The 11456-nt window shown below is 39.0% G+C and overlaps 1 long non-coding RNA gene across 1 annotated transcript; it reads left to right on the forward strand.

Annotated features, from left to right (window-relative positions):
- The first annotated feature begins 10184 nt into the window (after nt 1-10184).
- Nucleotides 10185-11142, forward strand: LOC309797552. The gene is made up of 4 exons (XR_014292701.1): nt 10185-10313; nt 10434-10478; nt 10633-10880; nt 11019-11142. It is a non-coding gene; the product is annotated as an uncharacterized lncRNA (long non-coding RNA).
- The last annotated feature ends 314 nt before the right edge of the window (nt 11143-11456 follow it).

Raw genomic sequence — 11456 nt, forward strand, 5'->3', positions numbered from 1 at the left:
TCTCCCAATGGAGATTACTCTTTAAAAAAAGCGACATTTAAGCAGAAGATTTTACCAAATGGAAGCGACTGTTGTTCCCCAATTTCATACATGATGGGACAATGTCGCATCATTCACACAGACTCCTTTTTAGGACAGAAGGAGAAAAAGCTGAAAATATCAGGAAATGAAATCTTAAGATTATAAAAATCGGTGATGAATACGATCGGGTCATCGCAACGCGTTCAACAACCCGCAGAAATGTTTTAGCTTAAACATAAATCTAAAGATATATGAACTATCGGCAATTGGCTACCATTTCCTATGCTAGGGAAGATCTGCAGATTAGCGATAGAAGAAGATTTAACAGTATTGGAAAATTCAGCAATGCCAGTGGAACACTTTCCGATACTTCAGATCAAGCTAAACACTTCCGAAATTCTGACGGAAAACTTAACACATTCCAACAACTACCAGAAAAGGCCATCCGTAGATTTCTTTATATATATCTTTGACAGCCCTGTTCACTTGTGCACACATCAGCTCAGCAGGTATGGGCAGTGCTTTGCCCAGAAGTCCCACTTCATTCGTTGATGAAGAATCGCATTGCACTCGGTTCTAACAAGGTTGGACCCGAACAACTGCATCTGAGCGTTAAACAATTATTTCCCATTAAGATTGTTCAAGATTTTCGCACATTGTGTTCAACACGAGTGTTCACATAAATTCCACTCATATTGATTAGAATTGACGGAACGCTGGATGAATGGCAGTGATGAAGACCAGGCATGGTTTGGAAAAGAATTCGGTACAATAAATTACACCCATACGACAACAAACCTCGTTGAATTATAGCAAAAGCACAACATAACATTTGTGTAGGTTTCATTAAACACTCTTGATTCAATTGAGACAAAAGTGGTCATGAAAACTAGCCATTGCCAACGTATACGGGTTGTTTACTCAAACGCCCTCAATGCGATATATCACAAATGGCTACTAAAAATACAATTCCTAGAACCGAGTTTCTCTTAACCTCTGCATTGATTGATATCTATATACCTTTTCTTGAGCACACACGAGGTTGATAAAACAATATTTATTATATGATCGATAACGTTTTGGCGGTTCGCCTTCTTCATAGGCTGAAAAGGTCCAGGTCACAGCTCTCAGCCCAGCACCTACGCTAACAGGGAAAAGACTAACACTTACAGAGAAAAGACTCAAATCTAAATTTCAATCGCATACGGAACAGCTTTCTTAAATCCTCACCGTTCTTCGTGTGTTTTCTTCGTATTTTCCTTACTAATAAATAAGGGATTTTTTCGACTGGGTCGGTGAGGTTAGCGGAACGTCGGATACATAGTGAAAAATGCAGAGAACAGGCAGTTTCGAGCCCTTCTTTTTGATTCCATGATTCTTTTTGGCTTAACATGGCTTCGAAAACTTCGGCGTAACCAGGGTGAAATCTTGTGAGCGCGCTTTATAAGGGATGATGCAAGGAGTAACAAGGATTACGATAGCGTGATAGGTATTCTGAAGAATACACCTATTTCAGTTGGTAAAAAATCAGAAAAGCAGTTGTGTAAGATCTGCTCGTCGAAATTAAGGTAGGCCAGATATGTAACGGCACCGGCTAAACGGGAGCCGTTATTGGCTGTGTTCCTCGTGATATCAGTTGCACAAGAGAAAGACCACTAACCCGAGGGTTAGAAATCTCACGTAGAGAAGCCAAGAAGAGAAATTACGATGTTCTTCGAGTCTCTAGAGCGAGCAGCTTCCACCAGTATTCTCTTTTTACAGGTAGAAGTAACAACTCCACCGTAATCTGTTCGGATCACATAACAATGATCAACGGAGGGTGATACAGGTGAATCGATGTAAAAATAAATGTAAACTTACAAACAAAATTTAAGAGTGCATTATCTAACAATGTGAGTTGACGGGCAGTAAAACGACGATGTCAGGAAGATTAGAAGAACACAAATGAGAAGCAGAGACATTTTAAAGACCACTGTTGATAGCCATCGCGAGAAGGTTTAGCTGCGATTTCGCAGAAGTGCAACGATGTGTTGTACGCTGTATTGAAGAGTTGGCTTCATTTTCAATTCAGCTAGGAGCCATGGGTAGAGTAACATAGTTTTTAAACTTTATACTCAATCATGCTTAAGTTCTTACCAAATCATCAACTAAGAACAAAATCCTATAATAGTCTTATGTAGAATAATTGCATGTTTCCAGTAGTTATTCGCTCAACGGTTACAGGAAAGCCTTCCTTTCGACACCAACAACTTTTCAACAACGCCTAGGAAAAGTAATATAAGGTCGTCTAAACAATTTTTTGCTAGCTCAAACGCAAGAATTAAATTGCAAAGTACTGCAAAGGTGCTTTTTTTCTACAACCTTTCAATTTTCTTTTTTTCAATCTTAATGGCGTATTACCGTAGAAGCGACGGTTTCTAAAATCATGTCAAAATTTTTAGAAATCACCTTACAGTTCATGGGGAGCATGTAGCGCAGTGGTTAGGGATACTCTGCAATTTATACTCGGACGGATCGGAGGTTCGGTCCTTCGTCTTGGGCTTACTAAGCTATTAGTACCTTAGGAGTCGGCGAATTAGTAGATCAGACTTGTCTGGGAGGACAGAAATACTGACTTGATACAACGATAGGCCACTGCAAGTCAATCACTTCTATAATACTTGATGAAGTCGAAAAGTATGGCGCGTCCCTCAAGGATTGATCAACTCGAACAACTTTATCCTTTATGCTTTATTACAGTTCTTTACCTGCAACACAACCAATCTGCCTCATTTAACGGTAGTTCACGAGAGAAGGGAATATGATCAATATACCTATGGATCGCAGATCCCTATACTACTATAATAGTAATCTCGTTAATCCTGAGATAACTCAAGGAAGTACCAATAAATTCTTATGTTCCTCTTCGCGTATCGCAGCTATTTAATAATGAAGGATATGCGAAGACACGAATAATATCAGAATCCTAGTGTCGTGCCCTCTTCATTTCTTTCCTATATTTTTGGCCACCATGCAGCCATGGGTACTTCATAAAGCTAAATTAACCACAAAATATTAGAGGGATGAATAGTAATTGAATGCCACAAATTCAACGCACTTTATTCAACCATACTGAAAAGATATCGCCATGTGAAACAACAAAGGAATAACTTCTACTTCAATAGTTTGAATATGCAGGAGTCTTTTTGATGGATCAATTATGAGTAATGAATTGTCGGCAAGTCGGCTAATATCTGCTGGGAATGCCAATAGACAACATGGACCTTACCCCAAATCCTCCATGCCTAACAATAGCTGTCGGCATGGTTGGATTCCATACGAGACTGGTGTCGTGACCGTCTCCACCCATCCAAAGCTCAAGGTCAATAACTAGCCCAGAAGTAGCAAATGTATGGCTAATGAGTGGTCAACGGATCTCGTCTGTTTTGCTTCGCTTTTCCAATTCTTCCTAAACTCTCATTGTTAGTCAATGTTTGTAGGACTCTTCTGTTCTTCATAATGGCTAGTGAATCCATTTCAAGACGTTAATGTAGTCGCCAGTACAACTAACTAGTTACAATGGTTCTCTCTGTTGAACACATTACTGAATTATTTCATGTATGCACATTGTTGATGAGAATCCAGTTCTAAGCCAGTTCTCATCAACACACTGGCTCGTCTTTTCACACGCTACCTTTCAGAATGCAAGGTTCCAAATCAATGGAAGACCAGCAAAACCATGTTGTTGTACAAAAAAGGAGACCTCAACGACATTGGAAATTATCGCCCAATTTGCCTGCTGTCCGTCGTCTATAAACTATCTACTCGAGTCATCCTTAATAGGATTGACAGAACATTGGACGAGGTACAGCCATGCGAGCAAGCAGGGTATCGAAAAAGATTCAGCACGATAGGCTACATCCACACAATAACGAGGCTCACTGAAGTATCACAAGAGTACAAAAGACCGCTTTGTCTCACTTTAATCGACTTGAAAAAGGCCTTTGACTCCTTTGAGACAGAAGCGGTGACAGAAGCTCTGGAAAAGCAGGGCGTCGCTACTCAGTACATCAAGATCCTTCGTGAGCTGTATAAGGATTTCACAACTATCATATCAACATTCTACAACGAAATTAAAATTAACGTAACGAGAGGGGTTCGACAAGGCGACACAATATCGCCAAGACTTTTTACAACAACCCTAGAAGACATTATGCGAAAATTGGAATGGGACAATGAAGGAGTAAAATTGATGGTCGGGAACTACACCATCTTCGCTCTGCTGATAATATCGTCTTTATAACATCAAGCATCAGTCAGGCGGAACGAATGCTTGCCGCCTTTGACAGAGTATGTGGAAGTATTGGTCTTCGGCTAAACCTGACGAAAACGATGTTCGTGAGGAACGGATTGGTGTCGAATGCCCCATTTACGCTCAACGGAACGAATATCTCCGAATGCTGTAGTTATGTGTATATAGGTCGAGAAGTCAACGTGATGAATTACCTAGTCCCAGAGCTGAGCAGGAGGAAAAGAGCGGCATGGGGAGCTTTTAAGAGCATCGATGATGTAGTGAAGAGGATGAAGAACACGCGACTCCGTGCCCACCTTTCTGACTCGACGATTCTTCTTGCGTTAACGTACACATCAGAAACCTGGCCACTACGTAAGCAGGATGAAAGAACACTCAGCGTTACTGAACGCGCAGTCGAAAGGGCGATAGTAGGAGTGTCCCGTCTAACGCAAAGTGAGAGAGGGAATATGGAACTCGGACTACGTCAGCGATCGAAGATTAGAGACGCCGTTCTTTAAGCCAGAATGTCAAAAACAAGGTGGACCGGGCACGTGATGCGACTCAATGACAACCGATGAACAAGAGCCATCACCGATTGGATTCCTCGGGATGTCAAGCGCACAACAGGAAAACCACCGACCCGATGGTGAGAGTTCTTCACAAAAACTCTTAAGGAATGGTATGATACTCAATGCGTCCCTAGAGCGAGCAGAACACATTGGGCCACTCTTGCATGCGACACTGACGGATGGAGACAATACTGGCGCCCGCTCGATACACGCGAAGATCAACGGGAATCGAGGTAATCTACGTAATGTGCACTGTTAACCTTATCTTTTCTGTTCTCCACATCGCAAAACGTTGACGTTGGTGCAACTAGGTAATTATATTGCTTCTCTCTGTTGAACATATTACTGAGTGTCTCATTCTATGTACATTCATGATCTCATTCTTTCGTGATTATTTTTTGTGTACCATGTATATAAAGGTTTAATTACCCATGTTTGAGGCAGGGCCGTAAAGACAACAAAATCAAAAAAGCTTCCATGGCGACTGACGAGCAAATCAGTAATTCAAGAGCTATCCTATCATCAAATGGAGCAGAAAGGCACCAAAAACTAAAACAATAAACTAGTCGGTGTGTCACTTAACACTACCACTCAATCACCAATTCAATTTGCTGCAATTTGCTTCGGATGAAAAGAGACGGTTACGATACTGACCTCGCGTGGAATCCAACCATGTTGACAGCTGTTGTTAGGCTTAGAGGAGGATATGGGGTAAGGTCGACGTTGTCTATTGGCATTCCTTGCAGATATTAGTCGACTTGCCAACAAAATCGTTGTTAGCTTTACAGTAATATTGTGGATGTAGTGTGCGCGAAAAGTGCAACTTCCTATTCAACCAGCTGTCACAAAATTTTATCAAAATCATCAGCTGATTTAGGACATAAAAAGTATTTATCAAAGTTTGGCCTCACCCGCACGCTATGTAATATTTTTTGCTGCTTAACTCACAAGCATATTTGAAACTCGCTCTGCGCCAATACGAAAATTATATATTCATCACTGAGAACTGATAGGACACAACATTTCTTCGAATAGAATTATATTTTATCAAATGAGCAGATAGCAAAACATCTCGGCTCAGACTATACTTGAGGTAATTCTTTTGCCTCTGAAGGCTTGAAGATCATTTCATATAAATGTTTTTGAAGAAATATCCCTTATGACCACTGAGAGCTTTCCTTAGGAGCTTCGAAAGGAGACTCATTCATGAATTCGGAAACAAGCTACATAAATGTTTGGAACGAAAAGAAACACTAGTAAGAATTAGCAAAAACTAGACTACAACTACAATCATAATACCTTTAAAAAAGGACGAAACTAAGAATCCTTAAATTAATGTGAATAACAAATCCTGCCTTTTTGAAGACAAGCGTGACATGAATCAATGCAATAGATGCAAAAGTAAATGTGACCTTGATTTGTCCACTTCAATGAGAATGATTTTATTATACAACACTAAAAAGTCAGTGCACAAAGCACTTCATTGCAAAGGCACATGAATCAATAAACTGGAGTTTCATCCTAATAAGATCAGTTAACATCGTTATTTTACGTTTACAGTTTCAATGTGCATCCCTTAAAAATCATATCGTCACTGGGAAACATATTTATATCGAATATAGCTACCCATAAGAAATAAGGAACTCGTAAGTAAAAATATCACCTCGTCAACTAAGCGAATAACTACCGTCCTTCTCTGTTAGCTTGAACGAATCTAACTTTCATAAAAGCAAAGCAGTCTTAAAACATTTTACATTTAGATTACATATTGCGTTACTCACAGATAAAAATAAAAGCGGATCTTCTTGTCAGCTGCCTGTACGACCTGATGACCGTAAACAAGAAAGGTCTTTTTCTTCTTCTCATTAGGACCTAAATTTTCACTTATGAAGAGCATTTGAAGACGTAATGTACTATACAATAACATAATTTTAAAATATAAATAAATAGATACATATATGTACATATATATTGCAGAAATAAAAGAAAAGCGCAAAATATGGTGGAAAATTAATTTTTGGGAAAAAATGGATACTAGGCAGACCATTCCTCTACCTAAAAAAATATGATCTTTAAAATTTTTGGCATTAACAGAAATACAATGTTCTTTTCATAAGAACATATATTAGGATCTTTTAAAATTGTGAAAACACAAATGTCAAGCTTCGTTTTCTCAACGGCAAACTTCATACAGCTTGATCATCCTTGTAGCAGGAAAAAAATGATAAAGCTCTCAGCCTAAAATTATAAAAGACCATCTAAATTTAGAGAATCTAGAACATCTCTGCAAAAATCTCCAATCACAAACAAAATCGCTAAGAGATTGATGACGATATTTCTCCTTAGCTTACGCATGGTATCCTCGATGACGTGAGAGGCATTCTTTATTATACAAATTTCTTAAGGAATGATAAAAACAACTTTCAACCAGACTATTCAGTTAGATCTCGGTCTACATAAGGAAGGTTTGTGTACGATTCCATACAACTTTTTTACCCAACATTTAAAACAAAACAGTACATAATTCGAAATGTTAATAAAGTTGAACTTAAAGAGAGAATACATTATCAATTTTTACATACCTTCATGGCCCAAATAACTATTTCATACAATCGGTAAGGCAATACGGTTCGCTTGTGAGCCTTGGAATGCCTGCAGTACTTTTCTTTGAAAGTTGTTATAAGCTCATTCTGATGTTCATCAATCGCAGTAATAACATATTAGGTAAGTTAAGAGCAGAGAACGCTAAATTTAAAAGAAAGGCAAAAGTAATGAGACAACGAATGAATGAAAATTTCAAATCAATGAAAATTTCATAATGAAATGAAATATCCATTAGTTATTCTAAAGAACAAGAAAGAAGTGACTAAACATGCGGTTAGTACATTGACGACGACACCTAATTCCAGGTCTATTAGCAATTTTCTATTTCTCAAAACAGAGCATTATTTTATTGTCAATGGAAAACTTTAGAAATAGCTAACATGAGTGGATTATAGAAAAACCCTTTCTCTACTGCAGGATTTTTAAAGAATAAACAAAAGAATAAACAAAAACAACGATGACTATAAATCTGACATGTTCACAGGAGGAAAGAATGCTCTATTTTACAATTCTGCAGTTAAAATGCTCTATTCAATAAAATATAAGCAATTATTAAAGGATTCTTGAATTGTTCACCTATTGTAGTTCACTATTAGCTGCCGACCATTGAAACAGGAGGGAGAGTTCTAGGGACTTCTTTGTCCCTGGAGGGATTCGACCGAAGCGCAGTGATGGTCAACCGTCATCACCCACCACTGCTGTTCTCTCTTGTGCCCAAGATCAAAGCGTAAGTTATTTTAAACAGTTATAAAAAATAAATCAAAATGAACCATAAAATATTTTGTAAGTGACAGCTATTTGGTTTAATTTCAGAACTCGCCCGAGACAAATGACCTGTGGGAGGACCGCCCAGATAGATGAACGAAGGTTTGTTTTAAACTTTTACAATTATTCTGCAAAGTTTCCAGGAAAAAATTAATTGAAATTAAATTAACTAATTAAAACCATCGTTTATCTCTCAACTAAAAACCGATCTGCCAACATGTCCCGTGCTATACTTGCTTATTAAAACTCATAAGCTGGTATCCACTGATGAATTGTGGTCAACAAATCCATTAACGTTTAAGGTTAGACCAATTATCAGTTGTGTAAACGGGCCAACGGACAGAATAACATGGTTTATAAACCTGATAGTCGTCCAGTTACTGAAACATTTGCTAACTCATCTCACGAACACCCGAATGTTTCTGGACCATCTACGTTACGAGCGTCCTAACAGCGCCTACGTCATGGAGTCATTCGATGTTCGATTATACGAACGTATCGAATGACTCCGCAATGCAAGCCGTTTTCGAACCTCTTTCTAAACACCAAAAAGAAATTAACATGTATGGCTTGTCGATTGAGCAGATCATGACCCTCTTAAAATAGTGTTTGAACTGGTCAATCTTTAGATGATCCGGTAAATATTGCCCACAAAAGAGAGGGTTGGCAATGGGACAGCGACTGGCACCTAGTCTCGCTATTGCGTCTATGTCTAAAATAGAAGCCCCGGTAATTAATCTTGGGCCGATACTCTACTGTAGATATATTGATGATTGTTTTGTCATCTTCTCCACACAAGAGGAGATGAACAAATATTTTGAATTGTTAAATGAACAGTCAGAGTACATTAAGTTCACCCGAGAGACACCTAAAGAGGGCTGGCTTCCATTTTTAAACTTTCAGGTTAGCTTACATCATAACAGCTATGCTACGAAGTGGTACCGTAAGCCAAGTAATAAAAACATACTAGTTCATTATCTCTCATCTCATCCTTCACACACAAAAAGAGCACTACAAGAGACATGTTTCGTACGGCCTCCGGTGTGTGTACGGGAGGAGAACAGAGAGAAGATTCACTCGACTTGGCACGGAAAATAGCCATTTCCAACGGTTACAATATCGTAGCTTCTCGGTATAAGTTTAGAGGAAAGGCGATGAGCTCTAACGATGGGTCTAGCGATAATAAAATTCCGTTGCAAATACCCTTCATTTCGAACGAATTAAGCATAGCTATAAAAAGATGCTTAAGAAGGGTGGGCTTAGAGAAATCAGTGGTAGTTATAGAAATAACACCGAATAATCTACGTCGCCAATTGATTCGAAACCGCTTGTACGACCGTCTATGTACAACGCATAAATGTACGATTTGCCCTCAGGTCAGAGACGGTGATTGCATGATCTCGGGTACAGTGTACCTGATTTCTTGCAAAATTTGCGGGGACGAATATATTGGCGAAACGGGAATACCTCTTTGTGTCCGCATAAAAGAACACCTAGATGGTTAATTTAAAAGCAAGGCGAACACTCCACTAGGCACGCATAGGACACAAGGACACAACGGACAGGATTTTGATGTTAAGGTTAATATTCTCGCGCAGAAAGCTAGCATGTCGGCGCGCAGGGTTCATGAGGCGTTTTGGACTAATTTCAAGAACCCAAACATGAACCGCAAGGAAGAGTGCCTCCTAATCACACGTGATCTCGCACAGTATATAAGACTGATCTTCTAGTCTGATAAAGGGGCACTCCGGAAGGAAGTATACCTCACTCCTCTTCCGCAGACACAACCAAACGGTTGGTCGGAGGCAGAGAAGTGGTGAGTATTTGACGTTGTTTATGTGGTTGGAACTTGGTTTTTGAGTTTCTCTGTTTAAGTTGTTGGCGTGTTTGGCTTGGTAGATCGTTGTCAATCGACCTTTCCAGGCTCTGAAGAAGGCGATACGGCCGAAACGTCAGCCCAATAATAAAATTGCTTACAAACCTCGTGTTTGTTCAAAGAAGAAAAATTAAGAAGTATTCTGCAAAGCTTCTTATATTCGTCTTTTTGTAACTAAGCACTATCGCATTTGAAATACCTTATGGTAACCGTTTTTCATGTATACATACGTTAACTTTTATTACATTCAATGCTGGTAAAAACGTTAGCAACTTCGCCGTCACTGAAGAGTTTTACGCAGCCTGAAAATTGAACCGGATTTCAGGCAGGAACGTTTTGCGAAATCGAGAAGGAAACAAAAACAAAAGAGGTTGCGTTTATAGTTTGGTTTTTATAGTTTTTTAGAAGAATGGTGCTGTGCAGGTCCACACGATGATGTTTTCTCTAAATTTATCTTTCTGATACTGTTTTTCCTTTATTTTGAATAAATTCTGGTTTACTATGTTCGTAAAGCATTATTGTAGATTATTGGGTGACAAAGAAAATAGAAGACAGCGATAATCATGGGCGCGGTATGGCCTCTGAAAGAGCAAATTGATCAAAATTATGATGCCGATCTATGTTCTCACTTATTTAACACAACAAGAGTTCTTCCACCTCTATGCTGTGCAGGTGAAACATGGGCTAGCACTTCAGCCGTATTGAAGAAACCACGCATAACAAAGACTGCACTCGTGCGACGTCTTCGGAAGCTGAGCTGGGACACAGATGAGTAAGCGGGTTACGTTCTCAGGTTACCACCCAATTCGATATTTATGTGATTGATTTTAGGTTTTTTTTAGTTTATTTCGCAATGAATCTCCTTTATAAATTCGTGTGAGTTTTATTCCTCAACTATTGGTTTTTATAGGTATAGGTGGTTCAGTGTTGGAATGATCAGCGAACGATTAGTCCACTTCTTCTACAAACGCACTCATGATTTTAGTCAACGAATTCACGACACACGTATTATTTTTCCGTTGATTTTTCTTTGTGTTGTTGTTTGTTTATGAAAATGCAATGTGCTGTCAAGGAGTTCTTGATTGTACGTAGGAATAAAACCGTGAACATTTCTGGTATAGGTTGCACATTTGACAGAGTAGGCTGGTGCGTTAAAAAAATTGTGCGTTGTGAAATAAATGTTTTCACAGCCCTCGGATGGTCTTGAACTTTGAATTGTTCGCTTTTCAAGTTCTGGCATATTACCAGCTTTTACCAACTTTCCTTTTCTTTTTGCACATGTCAACTAGAGCCCTCTCCAGTAGGGCCACCTATACTGATTATTTGTGGACAGCTGTTTCTCTCTGTC

This window comes from Mesoplodon mirus (assembly GCF_964341445.2).
Source record: "Mesoplodon mirus genome assembly, contig: HAP1_SCAFFOLD_709, whole genome shotgun sequence".
In the NCBI taxonomy this organism is placed as follows: Eukaryota; Metazoa; Chordata; class Mammalia; order Artiodactyla; family Ziphiidae; genus Mesoplodon; species Mesoplodon mirus.